Raw genomic sequence first — 19,404 nt, 5'->3', positions numbered from 1 at the left:
TCTTGGTCCCACCTACTCGTCCAGAACCATCTCCCATGGCGGCTGTCCTCCCTGCTCATGGCACAACCATACCGTGCTCCAAGACGCGCCTTGCCCGTCACACCAACGCTGTTCCTCACGTTGTCGTCTGCTTCCCCTTTGCTGTCCATCCTAAACCTCTCCACCTAGGAAGGCCAGCTTGTTGCCACCCCTTAGCAGAGTCTGATGACTCTGTCCCTCTCTGCTTTGGTGTCTCCCCTGCGTGTTATAGCTCCGTCCTTGCATAAGACAAGTGTTACCTGTGTTACCAGCTGTGTGTAGATCCATCGTCCACCAGATTCACAATTTTCCGATATAGACATGGTCCCAGTCACAGAACCAGTACGCGTCAGGCGCAGAGAGACGTTTCAGGAACTGTGACAATTAGAAGTGACGGACAACATAATGTGGGTCTGGGCATTTGGGGATTCGGTGTCCTAAACCCATTGCACACCCAGGGTCTCCTTCCTTGGCACAACGTCCTGGGCACACACCCAGTTTCTCTGAGGCCTCGCGGCCTTAGCCCCAGCCTTGAGCTTGAGCGTGGAGGCCTTGTCATTAGTAACCTGCACACACCTTGCTTTGCCATCCCCCGAGTTTATGGCGAAAAACATCTTATGAAAACGGGCCTCGCCAGAGTGTTTGCTCCTGCTCCCCACCCCTCCTCCTGCACCGGAAGTCCCGGTCCCCTTCGGGCTGTTTACAACTGCTTGCTGTGGCCCAGGAGGGAGCAGGTGCAGAGGAACAGGGAGAGCACATGAGTCCCTGCAAGTCAAAGAGCCTACTTCTCATTCTGACCCTGAGGAGGAGCGGAGAACGTGGGCCCGAGCAGCCAAGGGAGGATGTGGAACACAATAAAATGTGGGCTGGTTTACCAGGAGGTGTGAGCTGGATGTGAAATGGCCTCCAGATGTGGGTCTGAGAGGTCCCCTGAAGTTTGCAGCAGGGCTTTCAGCAGTCTCCCTTCGGGGAACCAGAGAGCCCTCAAGAAGCAGCAGCTTTGTTTCTTTGTGCACAGACCAGGTGCCACGCTCTCCGCTGTTGTGTGCCGCTGCCGGGCCCTGAGTCCTCGCCATTCACACAGGCCTTGGTCTTTGAGACACTGGCATCTAGAAGGACACAGAGACGTCCCACCCCCCCCCCATCAGCTCCCCTGCAGGGGTCCCTTTTGCCCCTGGGTTTGGTTCACATTGACATTAGAGAAAAGATGGTGTGGGGACCAAGTGAAAGGCTTGATGGGCACTGGGGGCCACTGTTTCTTTTTTCTTTTCTTTTCTTTCCTTTTTTCTTTTTTTAGGTGTATAAACTATTTTATTAACAGACAAGGCCTACAGATTTATTTCTTCTTGGACACACCCATGGTGCGGCCACGGCGCCCTGTGGTCTTGGTGTGCTGGCCTCGGACACGAAGTCCCCAGAAGTGGCGCAGCCCTCTGTGGGCCCTAATTTTCTTCAGTCTCTCCAGGTCTTCACGAAGTTTGTTGTCCAGACCATTGGCCAGGACCTGGCTGTACTTTCCATCCTTCACGTCCTTTTGTCTGTTCAAAAACCAGTCTGGGATCTTATACTGGCAAGGATTCCGCATAATGGTGATCACACGTTCCACCTCATCGTCAGTGAGCTCTCCGGCCCTTTTGGTGAGATCGATGTCTGCTTTCCTCAACACTACATGAGCATATCTTCACCCCACACCCTTAATTGCAGTGATGGCAAAGGCTATTTTCCGCCGCCCATCGATATTGGTGTTGAGTACTCGCAAAATGTGCTGGAACTTCTCAGGGATCACTAGAGACACGGCGGCGGCCCCAGCGGCGGCGTGTAGGCCTCCTATGGAAGAGAGCTTCTTTGCTTTTTTTTTTTTAAGATTTTATTTATTTGTTTATTTAATTGACAGAGAGAGAGAGAGAGAGAGACAGTGAGAGAGGGAACACAAGCAGGGAGAGGGTCAGAGGGAGAAGCAGGCTTCCCGCTGAGCAGGGAGCCCGATGTGGGGCTCGATCCCAGGACCCTGAGATCATGACCTGAGCTGAAGGCAGCCGCTTAACCAACTGAGCCACCCAGGTGCCCCTGGGGCCACTGTTTCTTATTGGTGGTGTTATTCATAGGCCAAGGAGCTACCAAGGAGAGAAAGGGACCAGGGCCCACTAGCAAACGCTCTTATTCCAAGTAGTATTCAGATCTTTCACTCAACAGGCTCTTTTCAAGTTGCTCCTGCATGCTAAGCCCAGTACTAAGCTCTGCAGGAGACAAGGTACCAGCCAGGGTCCTCATCCTAGGTGCTTACAATCCCTTAGGGGAGATAAACCGGACACATCACTGCAAGTGCTGCAGGCCCTAAGAGAACTCAGGGTGGGGAGGAGAGTATCTACAAGGACGGCAGACACAGAGTTGGAGCCTCATGTGCAGGTGCTGGGCAGGGGTGCCAGCAAGCAGGGTGCCCAATGGCAGGGGGTAGGATGGGAACAGAGGTTGAGCACATGAAAAAGGCCCTGAGAAGTCTGCCTTTTCAAGCCCACCTGGCCAGTGGCTTTGTCTCTTTGGGAACTGGGAGGAGTCCTGCTTTGTGGGGTTCCCTGAATAGTCACAGGAGCTTGTGGTCAGTAGAGTTGGTTGATGAAAATGGGGGTCTCCTTCTTTCGGGCCAAGAGGCCGTTTCATTGTTACCATGAAATCACAACCCAGTCATGGGCAAACGAAGGACTCCAGTCCCACCAGGAATATCTGCTCTAGGACTCCAACACTATCAGTCCCTTGAGACCAGGGCACTGAGATCAAGGCAAGGCCCTGCAGCTTTCTCCTTAAGGAGATGCTCAGCTGCCAGGCTCCGCTTCCACGACTTTGGCCCCAACATTGCCGGTTCTTTCTGCTTTAAGAGGAAGGTTTTCCCTCCAAGCAAATAATCCCCTGGTCTCCATAGTTAGAGCCTCTGTAACTTCACAGAGTCATACCCTTCCTATATGGGAACTGTGCATCTGCCTGGATTGTTTCAAGGTCAAGGCTTTAGTTACACAATAAGGACTTAATCAATTTCTTATTGGTAGTTAGGAGTCATTACCTTGAACAAGGGGAGACACTTGTCTTTAGCTATGCCCCACTCCCCACACCCTCACACCTTCATGGTAAGTTCCTTGTCTTTTCTGAAGTACTCTTTCCCCAGATGTTGAGGGGCTAACTTCTGTTGGGGGTAGGTGGGGATTCCTAATCATGACATTAGAGGGCTTGATTACTGCTTCAAAGACTCCTTACCATGAGTTCCCATAAGGCCTAGGAGGTTTATGCAAATTTGCTCTCCCTCCAATTCCCAGCCCTCACCACATGCCAGAGTCCTCAGGCAGGTTGGCAGATCAGGTGTGACTCTGACCCAAGGCCACATGTCTAAGGAGGAGTAGCTTCATGATTCAAACAGCATTTGTGTTCCTTGACTTAATGTCTCCCAGCCAGGCTAATAAAAGCTCTACCCAAAGAAGAGCCTCACGTGTCCTGAACTCACTCACCCAGCACAACAACTATCAGGTCAGAGGAAGACGATATTCTATGCAGATTTCTTACTTCAAGCTAACAATATTCTAGATCTTGATTAGCTGCTTTTGTTATCAACTGCATACTTTAGCGCAAGCTCTCAGTGGGAGTGATTAACTGCATGGAGCGTTCACATCAGAGGGAAGCCAGGTGTTTTTCAGAACAATCCCTCCTACCTTCAGGGAGGTGAGTAACATTAAGGTCTGTGCCCCACATAGAGCTGTGAATGACCAAGATTCTGGGAGGGTCAGCATGCCGCCCATGACCATTGCATGAGCCAAAGGAGTCATGGACATCATCAGCCACACCTCTCCGCCTTCTTGCCATTTCGTATTCTTTGCCAGGTGCCCTTTTTCAGATCTGGAGCTGTACTACAATTCCATTAAACCAGGACCATAGATTAAAAGAACCGCAGGCCTGGGCTGGACCTTTCTTTGGAAGGATACCAAAGGATGATTGTCAAACACCGTGGGGCCTCAAATAAAAGGAGTTGTTCCTCATTTCTTTTCATAAAAAGCCAACATTCTCTTTCTGGGAGCACTCAGAGTTGGAGCCTCGTTGACCAGATGGTATAATGGGCTCCATAATTTTATTTCCCAGACATGGAAAAGAGCCTTTTATTTTCTCTCCCTCCTACTTTCCAGGCTCTACTGGTGAGCAAGTTCACATCCACCCTATCCAACCATACCTTTCATGATTTTTTGTGCACCTTAACCATCTTCCCCCTCATCCTTCATCTTCTTGTCACTAAGGCCCTACCTTCTCGAGCTCAGAAGGTACCAGCAGGAAATGCTGAGTATACGCTGCCAGCCTCCCTACCAAGGCATGCTGAGCTCAGAGTGGCTGGGTTAGGAATCGTCTCTACGGCTTGATGCAATGGATGCCTTCCTGCCATTGAGGCCTAACTGATTCTTCCTGGGTTTCTGGAAGTCCTCCAACTCCAAGGAGACATTGGCTACTGTCTTCTGGCTCTGTGCCTTGTCCCTTCCTGGAGGATGATGCCAGAACCTGGGGTCCCCAGTTCACGCCAGTCTAACCTGGGGGAAGCAGGATGGATGTGCCCGGGCCATGACTCTTGGGAATCCACGTGAGCCCAGTTGGCACATCCCTTTGGGAGCCTGGCTTCCATCTTCTAGCCTCTCTTCCACCCTGGCTTTGGGGAGTTTGTTGCCCTGTTACTCCGGGGGCTTTTGCACTGGGCCCCCAGAGGTCTGGGCTTCAGCACAGGGGCTTTCTCCTCTGCTACGGAGGCAGGGCTGAAGGCCCCAGGGCTTTGGGTCATTATGAAACCAAAGTTTCTTCCAGAGGTGATCCCATGCCACAACCTAAAATATAATGATCACAGTGTGCACCCTTGCATTTCCCCTGTGGCAGTGGTTAGCGAGGCACCTTAACTCCTCTGAGGTCTCTGAGCCTCCCAGAAGGCCTTTCAAGTGATATTCGTGTCTTCGCAGGCTTATTCTTTCCTCTCCCTGAATCCTGTCTCTACCCCTTCAACTCCACCTCCTCCCCAACACTCCTCCACCCGGAAAACGCCTCCTCACCTTTCAAGACCCAACTGGAATCTGTCACCACATCTTCTGCCTCCAGAAGGCATGAGCAGTGACCGCCTCCTCTGTGGCCCCTCGGGGGTCTGTGCCCACCCTCTCCAAAAACCCTTACCATGCACTGATCAGTGTGTGTGTCAGCCGGGCTCCAAAGATGGCCACAAACAATCCTGCCTCTTCCTGCACACACTTTCCCTTGCCCCCACCAAGAACTAGGGCCTATGTCCTCTCTCCTTGAATTGTGGCTAGGCCTGTGGCCACCTTGAGGAAAAGACCCATTCCAGGATGGGCACCTTCTCCTCCTTCCCTCTTGGCACCTTTTCTGTGGGGGCGCTTCTTGGAATCCAGCCACCATGCCTCAAGAAGCCCAAACTGTGGAGCAGGCCACAAGTGGGCCCTCTAGTTGACCGTCCCTGTCCCATTCTCTGCTGCCAGCCATGCGAGCGAGTATCTCGGACTTCCCCAGTCTGGCCCCCAGAGGACCAAAGACCCAGCCAACATCATGTTGGAGCAAAAGAGGGACGGGGCTGAGCCCAGGCAATCCACACAATCATGAGAGATAATAAAACAATTGTTCACACCCACTGAGTCTGGGGTGGTTTGTCATGGGCCATGGATAAGTGAGACATTGTGTCTCTATCATCTATGAGATTGTAAACCCCGTGAGGACAGGAGCTGGGGTCTTGGTCATATTCGTATGCCCAGCACCCAGAACAGTGGTCTAGCTGAATGGTTAGGAGCTCAGAATCCATGTTCAAGGGGCCTGCGGTTGAACCCCTTCTCCAGCCCTTACCGGTTAGAAGGCTGTTATCAGTCAGGGTTCAGGTGGGGCAGCAGAGCCACTAAAATGATTAGAGGACAAAGGGACTTATTATAGGGATTGGGCCTGAAACGAACACGAACTGGTGAGACGGAGGTCTGGAAGGCAGTCAGAGATCAGAATAACTACCCCGTCTGCCTGAGGGGCCAGCCAGGACTTCCCAGGAAACCCGCGCCGCCCCACACACCCAGCCCCTACGCTGGATGCCGACATATGCAGAGGTCTGTTGAAAACTGCCTCCTCTGTCTAGCTGCCACCTCTGGTTGAGAGGGTGGGGCCTCTCTTGGTCAGGACGATCCGAAGCCAGAGTGACAAGCCTGATAGGAAGCCGAGGAGAATGAGAACAAGCTGGGACCTGCTAGATAGCTTTGCATCGGTCCAACACCACAGCCATCATGACAGCCTTCAGAGATCAGTGGCCACTGCCCCCCTTCTGCCTTCCCAATCTCACACAGGTTGCTCTTCTGGTCAACTCTCTCTGGCTCCTCTAAGCTAGAGCCGTACAGGGAACGGAATTCACCTGACACAGCACCAGGCTGCACAATTGCCTTCAGCAAATGATGTTCCTCTGAGCTTTGATTTCTTGTCTCAACAGAATAGGGAAATTAACACTTCCCAAATTCAGATTGTTGGAAAGATTAAATGAGAAATAGAGGCATGGTTCATCAGATTCTAAATTCTCAACGCATGTTAGCTATGCTGCTTGTCATGGAAGGGTGCGTTTGTGCTGATGCTTGTCAGAGGAATGAATCGGAACTCTTTGGAGGCGCACAGGGGGCAGGAAACACGGCATGGCCCAGAACTTCAAGGCCAAGCTGAAGAAGTCTGGACCTCTCCTGGGAAGCTTCACTTTGTATCTTTAGTGGCTTGAGGAAGGAGAAGGGGGAAGAAGGTAAGCACTGAGGTGGCTTTGTGGTCCCCCCAGGGCTGTCCTGCAGGCTTTGCTCTATAATGGGAAGTTTGGCCAATATGGAATACATCCTCCCCTGTAATGCTCCAAGCCTGCCCAGAGTTTCCGACATGCTGGCTACGGTGTGTCACCCCCAGGGTATCTACCAGCAATGGATGAGGTGGAGGACAGCTGTGGGTGTGAAGGCAGGGGCTCTGCCTTTGCCTGGGTCTGCACAAAGCTGATGTTTGCCACATAGCAGGGAGTTATCTGGGTGGCTGGGAGAATGGGTGAAGTCACCAGGCCACAGACTATCTAAGGGTGAGAGCTCAGAGCACGTTTGGCAGGGGATGGGGGGATGTGGGATGCTGGTGCTCCTTTTTATATGGAAAAGAGATGCCTTAGCCCAGTGGCCTCCCCTGAATTGATAAGCTGCTCACCCTAGTTCTACTCTTAACCCCTAGAACCCATCCTTCATAGAGGGCTAATATGAGCTCTCTATTTAAAACATAAGCCAGAGGTGCCTGGGTGGCTCGGTTGTTAAGCGTCTGCTTTCGGCTCAGGTCATGGTCCCAAGGTCCTGGGATCGAGCCCCGCATCGGGCTCCGGGCTCGCCTGGAGGCCTGCTTCTCCCTCTCCCACTCCCCCTGCCTGTGTTGCCTCTCTCGCTGTGTCTCTCTCTGTCAAATAAATAAATAAAATCTTAAAAAAAAAAAAAGCCAGACCATGTTACTCGCCATGCCAACTCTCCGATGCACATACGATATACCATGGGCAGCCTATGCGGTGGCCTGCAAATCCTGTGTGAAGTGGCCTTACCCCCCCTTGCCTCCTACTACGCTACACCTCAGTTTCACGCTGCAGAGCTGCTGCCCCTGCTCCCCCGTCCCCCAGCCCAGAGTAGACTATACAAATGCAGGTGGAAGGGGGGAGTGAGCACGCACACCTGAGCTGCTGACTGGATCCACGTCTGCCCCTTCCTTCTTTTCTTTTCTTCTGGCTCTATTGGAATATGATTAACATACAAAACATGTAAGTTTAAGGTGTACAACATAATGATCAGACACATGTATATATCACGGAACGATTGCCACAGTAGGTGAGTTAACACCTCCATCCCTTCGGGGCAGCCCCGGGGGGACCACAAAGCCGCCTCAGTGCTTACCTTCTTCCCCCTTCTCCTTCCTCGATTTTGTGTGATGTATATTTACCATCTACTCTCTTAACAATTACTAAGTATATAAGGCAATGCTCTTCCTTATAGTCACCACACTGCACATTAGATCCCCGAAGTTATTTATCTTATAGCTGGGAGTTTGTACCCTTTGAACCAACGTCCCCCTATGTCCCCCAGCCCCGGCCTCTGGCAACCACCAGTCGAGTCTCTATTTCGATGAGTTCAGCTTTTAGATTTTCATATAAGTGAGATCATACTGTATTTGTCTTTCTCTGTCTGACTTACTTCACTTCGCATAATGGCCTTAAGTTGCCTCCATGTTGAAAATGGCAGGATTTCCTTCTTTCTGATGGCTGGGTAAATTCCACTGTAGATATACCACATGTCCTGTATCCATTCATCCATTGATGGACACTTGGGTTGCTCTCACCTCTTGGCTATTGTGAATAATGCTGCCGTGAAGAGTAGAAACTATCCATCTATGTGGGAGTGTGGATATCTATTCGAGGTGGTGTTTTTATTTCCTTTGGATATATATCTAAAAGTGAGAATGCAAATTCAAATGGCAATTCTATTTTAAATTTTTTGAAGATTCTCCCCCGTACTGTTTTACACGGTGGCTGCACCAACTTACACGCCCAGCAAGGGGTCCCTTTCCTCCACCTCCTCACCAATACTTGTCAGCTCTTGTCTTCTTGGTGACAGCTGTTCTGACAGGTGTGAGGTGATATCTCACTGTGGTTTTGATTTGCATTTCCCTGATGAGGAGTGAGATCAAGCATCTTCTCATTACCTGTGAGCCATCTGTGTGTGTTCTGTGGAAAAAATGTCTATTCAGGTCCTCTGCCCATTTTTAGTCAGATTGGTGGGGGGTTTGTTCGGTTTTGCGGTTTGTGTTGAATGAGTTCCTTGTGTATTTTGCTTATTAACCCCTTGTCAGATAGATAGTTTATTTTCTCCCATTTGGGAGGTTGCCTTTTTATTTTGCTGATTTCCTTTTGCAGGAGCTCCTCAATCTTTTCCATCCCCTTCCTTCTGAGCAAAGGGACCTGACCTTGGGGATGTCCAGTTCTCCGCTATTCTCTGACTAGGTTTGACCAAACTCCCACTCACTCCTCCCAGCACCTAGAAGTTCTTAGAGAGGCTCATCCAGCCCAATCTCTGTCACAATACAGTGAGCGTTTGAGTGCTAGAGCCGGAAAGTGAATTGGCCAGGGTTAGGGAGAGGCAACGCTGCCCCTGGTCCTGGCTGCCGCCTGGAGGGCCATGCCCCCCTGCCGCCTCCTGGGCTTTAGGGCCTGGGCTGCAAGATCTGGGGAACAGCTCCTCGTCATTCCTCGGGCCCCCTGGCAGGCCATGACCCCGCCTGGGCTGCAGTCTGGCCTCTGCATGGCCTGGTTGCTGCAAGACTGCCTCTTGGCTGACCCTGAACCCCTGCTGCCACGTGGGGCTTCTGGGAACATCTCGAGTCAGCCCCAAGCAGGATGGCCTTACTGTTCGAGGAGCAAGAGGGGAGCAGGAAGGAAGCTGAGGAGGATGCTGGTGAGGGGAGGGCAGCTGAGCTCCCTGTGAAGGGGGAGAGAAAGTGGTTCCAGCGGGAGCATTTCACAGCCAACCGGAGAGAGGGTGTGGGGTGGGGGGTGAGGGAAGGGGATGCAGCCGCAGAACGGAAGCTTGCAGGTAGCGCACTATTCACACCCCACCAGTCCAGATATGAGGGGGTAAAGCGGGGCCCTGGAGCCAGATCTGCCAAGCCTTCCAGCCTCAGTGAGTAAGTCAGGGATCTTGGCCAAGTCACTTGGCCCCTCTCAACTCCTTTCCTCCCTGGAAATGGTACCTAGACTGGAAAGTCAGCGCGGCAGTGGTAACTGGGGCTAGAGTAGACCGTTATTCGGTGAGCCGGGCTCCTCCCCTGGTGAAATCCCCTTCCATGCTGACTCGGGGGTGGCTCTGTGAGGAGCTCTGTCCAAAGGCGCTGCCACAGGGCGTTGCACATGGAGGTCGGCTGAGCTCCTGCACATCGGAGCTCATCCCCTTGGAACAGTTCTCCGTAGGGCCCAACCGCCAGGCCGGGAGGGAGCTCAGGCAGGCATGCCGAGAGGCCCACGTGCCGGAGAGGCAAGATCCTGACCGACAGCCCCACTGGGCTCCCAGCCGGCGGCCAGCACCACCTGCCAGCCCTGTGACCACGCCCCAGTGAACAGCACGTGAGGCAGAAGAAACGCCTCGGCAGCCTCCGGAACCATGAGAGCCTGTGCATGTTGTGTCTAGGGCTGGGGAGGTTTGTTACACAGCACTGGAAACCCAAACACCATCTTGTGGAGTTACACTGCGGACAGCAAGTACGCAGCAAGCACTCCATAAATGTCACTGTTACTGGTCCCGGGGCCTACGCTCATCCTAGCAAGCCATGAAGTGTGAACCCTTGCTGCTGTCCACACACACACACTAATAAGTAGCGGGCGTCATAGTTTGCAGTTTGCAAAGCACTTTCTCAGACTTAATCCCCATTATGACAACATGAGCCCCAGCGGGATGAAGGGCCATGCCCAGAATGACTCAGCTCCTGAAGGGCTGAGCCGGGACCAAAACGCAATCTCCACATTCCAAGTACAGCGCCATTTAACACAGGAACTTCCTCACAGGCGGCAACAACAGGTCTTGGCAAGAGATACGACAGCACAGAGACTTAGCAGTTCCCTAGAAAAAGTGGACCTGGGACCACTTCCCACCTGTGTGGTCTTAAGCAAAATACTTAAGGCCAGGTTAGGTCCCACATCTGGGAGATGGAGGTAATCCCATGGTCTGGCTTTGCCCCACCAAGGAACGCCATGAGAATCACAGCAAAGAATGGGTGAGAAGGGGCGATGGGTTTTCTGCAGTTTCTGTAGAATTCTTTGACAGGTTCCGGTCCCCTCCCATCCCTTCAGTGGTCATGCATCTCTCACAGGACAGTTTGGGGTGCACAGTACACCGTGCCCTCTGAGCGCTTGGAGCCTGGGAACTTCTGACCCCTGCTGGTGGCAGGGGAAGGGTGCTGTTGGCCTCAGTCACTGACGGGGCCTGCTTCTGGCCCTGGGCCCTGAGCAGGAGGAGTGATGAGCAGAAGCTGCCCTCTGTTCCGCCTGATAACACCCCGTTTGGACATTTGCAGGCCGCACTCAAGACTACTAACCCTTGACCTTCTTTTTATCCAGTCAAGAAAGATGACGCCCTGGCCCAGCCTCTCCCACCCTTGATATTTTCCTTCCCTGTCTCAGTAGGAAGATTGTGGGGATGTTTCCTGAAAAGTGGATGGGGCGCTCATGGCTTGGTTGAATGGCACTCTCCCACGGTGCAAATCTGACGACATCTCGAGCCTCGGCCTGTCTGCGTCAAGACCAGAAGGGCATGAATGGACAGGCCATGTGGCTATCAGGGGAAAGAGCTGTCTCGGCAGAAGGAACCATGAGAAGGATCCAGGCCTCCTCCAGCTAACCACCCCCCCCCCCCCCCCCCCCGCCGCCCCAGCTTACCATCTCACATGACCAGGGCACAGGCATTGAACCTAGGAACTGAACATGGCTGCGAGGATGTTAATGGATTCACGGCACATATTCAGAATTGGCTGGGATCCAATCCATGATCCCACCTTGTGTTTAGTTGTCTCCAGTTCCCCAACCTGCAGCCGCTTTCAGTCTTGCCTCTCATGACCTTGACACTGGCCGGTTAGTTTGTAAAATGTCTCTCAACATGAGGTGGTCTCCAGTTTGCTCATGATTAGATTAAGGTGGTGCATTTGTGGCAAAAACGACGCGCTGCCCTTCTCAGGGGGCGCATGATGTCAGTATGTCTTATAGTACCCTAGACCACCTGGCTAAGGTGAGGTTTTCTGGACTTCTCTGCTACAAAGTCAGTATTTTTCCCCCTGTAATTACTGTCTTATGGGGAGAGACTGTGAGGCTCTATGGATTTTCCATTTCTCATCACATATGTTTTACTCAGTGCATTTAGTATCCATCAGTGATCCTCACCTGCTTAGGGGCTGTGGTGTTTGCTGGATGGTGATTTGCTCTTCCCATCATTTCTTCCACATTTACTCACTGGAGTGCCACCCTAAGGGAGCGAGGCCTGCTCTCCTATTTATGTGCATATTCAATTATTTATTTATACCAGGATGAACTTGGGAGCAAACCTTGACTCTGTGGGTTATCACCCATTTCTATCGGTTTCTCTGTTGCTCAAATCATTCCAGCTTTGACGTCTGGGCGCTCCAGGAGGCCGGCTCCTGTGTGCTTTCCCCTGCCATGTGGGAACATGTGGCAGACCTCCTGGTGTCATGGTTCTGGAGTGGGGCCTGTCTGTCCTATGTTCTTGCTGCTCTCCAGGCGGCCCTACCGTGCAGCCTGGGTTGAGATCCGCTGATGGAGGGCAAGGCATCATTCACAGACGAGGAAGCTAAGGCTCAGAGTGGGGAAAGCACTTGCTCCGAGTTAAGCGGTTGTCAGGGGGCCCCTGGGACCACAGGCCTGGGTCTGCCCACTTCTCCCTGGCTGCCGAATCACATGCCAGAGCAATCAGACATTCTGGGCAGTGGTGCCTATATCCGGAGACCCCGTCAGTCATTTCAGAGAGTCCATCAGGTCAAGGCGGTGTTGCTCCGTGAATGCCCGCCCCCGATCGGGTGCCATCTTGGAACAGCGCTAAGCCGCTCTTCATCGTTTTCGCTCCCCCTCTTGCTCACACACGCAAGTGTACAGTGGGGTTTCCCAGAGACTACATGACAGGTGATATTCAACAGACTGGCTACAGCAGCAGATAGGGAAATTCAGACGTGAAAGGGATTCGAACAATAAAACAACACCATGCTTCTCACTGATTTCTGTTTTGGAAAATACAGTTATCTGTCATAAGAAATGCATTATATAGGTTTATTATTTTAATGAATGAATATGTGAACATCTTAAGTATCTGTCACAGTAAATATAGATAGAGCCCATACAAAGTACTTTGGGCTTATCAATTTTTAAAGAGTATAGAGGTCTCAAGACCAAAATGGTGTTCTAGAGTATTCTAGAAAGGGTTTTCTACTTTTCTAGAATATTCCAATCAAATCGGCTATAACATTAAAAAAAAGGTGGTACCCTCTACCACCATCAAATTCTCTAAGCACTGGTGGAATGTCAAGGGCTTTCTTGTCACCTGCCTCACCACATTGTCAGGGATGTAGGCTCCTTCTCTGTGACTTCCACAGAAATAAACATAGAACTTCCCAGAACACACCCAAGCAAAGGGCAGCATGCCTCATGCATTGTGAAAATAATGGAGATTTCAAGAATAAATGACAATTTTTACGAAAAATAGTAGGATAACTAAAATATCTGCTAAGGAGTTAGTCTTTGAAGGGACCGTGATGCAGATGGAATTCCAGAGTTGTAGCTGGATCCCAGGGAGAATGGAGAAATCCAGCCAGAAGCCCGAGGCCTCCTTTATTGCCCTGTACTCTGGAGGCAGGAGCAGCATGCACCGGGGAGTCTGTGGTGTCTTAGCCCCAAGGTTTCAAGAGGCAGTGATCACAGTGGAGATGGCATGTGGATTCTTAGTTCAAAGGATTTCAGGGGAAGAGGTGTTTGAGCACCAGCTGTGGTCGGTGCAAAGATTAACGAGACCCAGTCTCTGCCTTCAGGTATGTGTGGTGTCCAGGGAGATGGAAAGGGTGAGGCTTTCATCGTGTGGTGATGCTGCAGGGCTGCAGAGACCCTCCATGAGAGGAGGTGCTCACGTCTCAGCTGGGACTTCCTAGGGGCTGCGGGCCTGGGTGAGCTGTCCTCCCGGTCTGCCTTCTGGGTCGCCTGGCTGTGCATGAAAACCACCCAGTGAATCCAATGCTGATGCCCGTGCCATGCCCATTCTGGGGAGGACTGGCTGCCTGTAGTTCTTAAAAAGCATCTGGTGCTTTCTATGTGCAGCCAGGGCTGAGGACCATGATTCGGACTTTCCCGGGTCTGCTTATGGCCTCCAGCAAGGACTGGCCGCAACATTGATGGGGCCCAGTGCAAAAGGAAAATGTGAGGCCCCTTGTTCAAGAAACTAGTAAGAGCTTCCATAGGGTGACAGCAGAGCACTGAACCAAGTGTGGGACCCTCCCAAGTCCAGGATTCCCTGCAAGTGCCCGGGGTGCACGCCTACAAAGCCACACCTGTCTCTGCCTATTGCTTCCCTAGCAACCTCCTTAGAGGGACCCATAGCTGACTTGCCATCCTCAGTGACTGTCCTGAGTAGAATCAGGGGCTGGCTCTTCAAGGCAGCTGGCCCTCCAGTCCCGTGTATCCTCAGAACAAATGAAGTCACCCCCAAAGCCTGAGGCAGGCGGGGAAGCGCTGGGCTCCGTTGTCCACCCACTCTCTTTCTCAGAATGACCTCATTCTTCCTCAGAGCCCTGTGCACGGTGGCATCTGGCTGCAGCCCCAAGCATGTGTCTGTCACTGTGCCCTCATACCCTCTGAGCAGCCTGGCCCCTTCCTTGGCCCACTCCCTGGACCCAGAGGGGACAACCAAGGGAGCCGAGTCTGCGGCTGGAGTCCCTGGCAAGGGCCGGCCACTAATGGCTATTTCCCAGAGTGCAGAGATTAAGAGAAGATGGGCTCTTTTTCCAGTTAGGCCATGGGATGGAAAGTTCCCATTGTGGGCTGTGGCTGTCACTTCACCAGAGTCTCTGGAAACTGAACTACCAGCTGCTGTGCGACCTGCTGGGGCCTATGCAGTGGACAGAGTGCTCACAGGGCTGGTGCCTTCTGTTTGCCAGCTGTGTTCAGGGAGCCTCCAGTCCCGTGTGTGCCCAAATTTTGGCACCAGGGACAGGGCTATGCCTTGGACAGGGTGCCTTCTCTTATTTACCCTCTTCATTTCTGTCTGGTTGGCTTCACACGTGGAAGGTGGTGCTTCATAAACAGTGGTTTTGGGGAAAGAAAGAAAGCAAACATGCATGTGGTCAGGAAGGGCAAAGAATAAAGTTTATTTATCTTGGCTCCCTCCCCAGTCCTAAGCCTGGGCTCTACATCCAGTAAGTAGTTAATAAATATTTACTGACTTAAATCACCTCATAAATCATCCCAGATCTCCAGAACATCTAAGACCCAATGCTCATTTTTTGGAGGAGGGCACTGGGGCCTAGAGAGTGGACGCCCTCAGTCTGAGCTCGAAAGGTGGATGCACTCATTTCAGTCACCTGGGGGGCTTTGACAGCTCCTAATGCTCAGGCTGCACCCCTGAACGATTAAATCAGAGTCTCAGGGGGTGGGGCCTGGGTACAGGTATTAAAGCTCTGCAGGGATCCAGGCAGCCTGGTTGGAGAGGCCTGGCCTCAGAGGGAAGCCAAGGCAGAGCCTATGCCTGGGGACCCAGCCAGAGGGAGCACTGTCCATGTGCCTGCATGCTCCTAGTGAGCAGGGGTGCCTGGGAGGCCATTGCAAGGGGACTTCCAGGGAGAGTGTGCAGGTAGACATCTTGAGGCAGAAGAGCTGGGTATATTAACGCACGCTCATCCTGTACCTAGCCGGCATTTTGGCTGGAAGGACCAGAACAGGCTGAGGGGCAGCAACTTGCCCTGGCACAGGCCCTGAGCCTTAGAGTAGGGGGTGTGCTGAGAGCCCCCTGCCATGAGGAAGCTTGTACTAGATGGGGGCCCTGCAGGCCGCGCCCTGTTTTCTTCTTTAGACTCATGCTGCTTTCTTCGGTCAGCCAAGGAAGCTGAAACAGGTATGGATCTCTTGAGGTGGATTATCTAGCAGCAATTTCTTTTAATCATCTATATTCAAAGTGGACACAATTTAGAGGGACCAGACAGATGCACACTCGTACACCCATCACGAGATACACGACCATCCGCTCAGGACTCTGCTGATCCATTCATCATTAATTCATTCTGATTATTTTCTGTTCAAATTTAGAATTATGGGGATTTCAGTTAAAATTAAAATTTTTATATTTATATATCTTTTTCTTTTACAGTGAAAATTTTGGTTCTGAGCAATAGCATCATAATTATGCATATGATTTATCTTAAAATAAATGCAATAACTTCAGAAAATAGATATCTCATTACTACCAATATGATGATGACAACAATTTGAGATTTCTTTGTAATTCTTTTGTCCTTAAGATATATTCTATTAAGGATATACACCATAATTACCCGAAGTAATTCCTCTCTGCAAAATTAATCCACAAACTTAATATGTTAAGTTCATTTGCTTCATGTTCCTTTTGATTTTTAGAAATTGCTTTCTTATTTTTTAGTTTAATTCTGTAATTATGTAAGACGTCAACTTGGTTCCCAAGTCAAGCACACCGTATCAGATACAATTTAGTCAAAGAAGTCTAGTGTCTACTGCAGTCCTACCCATCATATTTCCTCCTTCCTTCTGTACATTGCCATTTTACTTCCATGATTTATATTTTTAAATTATTTAGTAACTAGTTTTTAACGTAAGCATATGTGTGTATATCTGTGCGGTCTCACTTTCTTCAATAAAAGGCAGCATGACTATACACATTGATCTCTACCTTTCTTTTTTTCACTTAACAGAACGTTCTAGAGAAAAGTCCCCTATCAGTGTCTACAGATGTTCATCATGCTGCTGTACAGCTCCACAGAACTCAGTCATATAATCACGCTCTACTCAGTCATTCCCAACTACGGGCATATAGGTCGTTTCCAGTATTTTATTCCCACAAATGGAACTACCATGAAAGTTTTGTGCATGCATCTTACCATTCCTTTTGGCCAGTATTTTTGGGATAGATTTCTCAAAGTGGGATTGTGGGACAAGTGTAAATGCGTAATCATTATGTTAGATGTTGGGAAAGTTTCCTCCATAGGTGTAGTTGGAGGAAGATAAGATTAGTTGGACATCTTCTTGAGGATGTTACAAGTTTCTACTTTTAAGAGTTAACATGCTAATATATTTTGGTAAATCATATCCTCAATCAAAATGATTTGATTCTTGTTAAAAAAAAAAAGAGGTGGACAGGTTTGCATTTCAATTTTTTTGTTATTTTAAGTTTGTAAATTTTTGCACCCAGCTTTAGTTTAGAACAGGATCCTTTCTGAATGACTTCCAAGCAATCACCAGTAAGAATTTACTGTGCAAGAAGAATGGATAAGGTGCTGGGCTAAACGCTGTTTGGGGTAAGAGAAATGTGAAGCATCCTTATCTTGGCTTTCCAGAAGCTTATACTCTGGCTGAGGTGATAAGGCTGAAAAATAACTATAACATAAGACAGACTGTAGTGGAGTCAAGTGAGAGTTGCAGAGAAATGACTCCGTGGCAGGAGGACATGTCAAGCTAGATTGGGAAAAACTTCAGAGAAAAACTGGGATTTGACTGGCTGTGGGCTGATGACAGAAGCAGCTCTCACATGGGAGGGCTCTGTGCAAAGCTGGGAGAGGGCAAGGGGCTCCTGAGGTGTGGGCAAGCAGCACATTCATGTGGAAAGGTTCATGCCTGGGAACCGGCTGGCTAGGTTGGGAGGAATTGGGAGAGGCTGTTTGGGCAGTCAGCCGGAAGCTACTGGGGGCTGTGTGGAGCAGGTTCCATGATCAAACTGGGTCGGGTGTTCTGAGGTCGGTGTGTGGAGAACTTGGAGCAGGGAGAGCTGGGAGCTGGTCCCTGGATTTGCCCAATCTAATGCCCCAGGAAGGAAGGGCACACACGGAGGCAGGTGAGGGAGGGATGAGTCACTGCAGGGGCAGGTGCAGTGCCGGGAGACAGAGAGATGGGAAGGCTGCAGTGCTGATACTTCAGCAGATCCCGATGGAAAGAAAAACGTTGTCAACACTGTGTTGCTTGAGTCTGGGTACTCTGTGTGGAAGCAGTGACTGGAGAATTCAGATGGACCATTTTTGATGAGATGGTCTATGCACCACTATGGAGAACACCTGGGTTCCCAAATATCCCCTGTGTTGATGGAGAAGGCTCCCATGGTGCGGGGCTCGGAACCCTGTCTGGAAACCACGCTGACCTGCTCCATTTGCACTGGGAGGTGTGGGAGGTTTCACAGTTGGGGTGGACGTCCCACCATCCAGCATCATTCCATCCTAACAGTCCTCTTCAAATCTGTCCTTCCTCAACACTGGTCCCGGGGACCAGGGAACAAACTCCATCCCTGCTCCAGGAAGGAGGTGGCAAACAACCAGGGACACAACCCACATAGTATTTCTGGGCAAGTATGTGGTTCAGGAATGAGCACCGAAACCTGGTTTAGGGTTTTTGTTGAGCCACTGGGGAAACGGTCCCCTTCCTTGGCTCTTTCCCACTGGGGTTGCACCTGAGAAGGTATAGGGATGAAGGAACTGCAGGCATCAAATCATCATGGGGACCCTGTGAACCAAGTCAAACAGCCAGGAGAGCGTAGACTGCCTCTTCGTAATTTATTTTAAAAAATGTTTTGGCATGAAGAGTGCATTGCACATGTGTAGATAAGCTTCTGTGCACATCCTAGGGCTTACTAGCTGGCATTCGAAATGCATCAGAAAGCCACACTTCACAGGGAGTTTCTTAAACCCTTTCTACAATTTATCAGTGACGTGAGCAATGTGGAAGACAAGTGGGCATCTACAGAGACTATGCTCTCCTCGCTCCCCTTTGCATAAACAGAGTATAGAAATCCCACCAGCCTCCTGGCCCAGTCTTTGAAGCCAGCTCTCATGGCCTGGGCTCCTTGGGCCCTGCATGCCCCTTTCCCAGAGAATGACATTGTGGGCTCCCCTCAGAGTGAATCCTTCAAGCAAAGTGCTTGTAGAACCTGAAGACAGAGTGGGGTGGGGGGGGAAGGCAGAGCATACAAAGATAGATTCTGCAGGGGAGGAGAAATAATTTCCCCTCTACCCCTCTGCGTTCTTGTAGCTGAGACCCTGGTAATAAAAGATTAACAAAAGGAAGACAATCAGAAATTTATTAACATGTATTCCTCAGGTATACATAGAGATAGCCAAGGAAAAATGAGTAACTCCCAGAGGTGGTTTAGAATTCAGGATTAGAAAACACCTTCCTTGGGAAGGGAGAGGGGAGGGAGGCCTCTTAGGGGAGAGTAAATGACTTTGAGGAAAGATGAACTGGCCTTTAGAAAAATAGATGGGAAGTATGATGCTTTGTGACATTTATCTGGGTGTGGTGTTGATTTTTATCTTCTCTCTTGGGACAGGAATCTATCCTCACTGGTTGATGAAACTCTCAGGGAAGGAATTTATGGTCATTGAGTCTTTTTTTTTTTAAACATTTTTTTATTTAAATTCAATTAATTAACATATATTATTGGTTTCAGAGGTACAGGCCTGTGACTGATTCATCAGTCTTATATAATACCCAGTGCTCATTATATCACATGCCCTCCTTAATGCCCATCACCCAGTTACCCCATTCCCTCCAGCAACCCTCAGTTTGTTTCCTGTGAT

The 19,404-nt window shown here is 50.5% G+C and overlaps 1 pseudogene; it reads right to left on the bottom strand.

The window, feature by feature from the left end:
* Positions 1 to 1,354: 1,354 nt before the first annotated feature.
* LOC113938383 lies at positions 1,355 to 3,864 on the bottom strand (annotated as a pseudogene).
* Between the last annotated feature and the right edge of the window lie 15,540 nt (positions 3,865 to 19,404).

This window comes from Zalophus californianus, chromosome 8 (genome assembly GCF_009762305.2).
Source record: "Zalophus californianus isolate mZalCal1 chromosome 8, mZalCal1.pri.v2, whole genome shotgun sequence".
NCBI classification, from domain to species: Eukaryota; Metazoa; Chordata; class Mammalia; order Carnivora; family Otariidae; genus Zalophus; species Zalophus californianus.
Note: the sequence above shows the minus strand (reverse complement) of the source record. Positions and strands in the feature narration are given on the sequence as shown.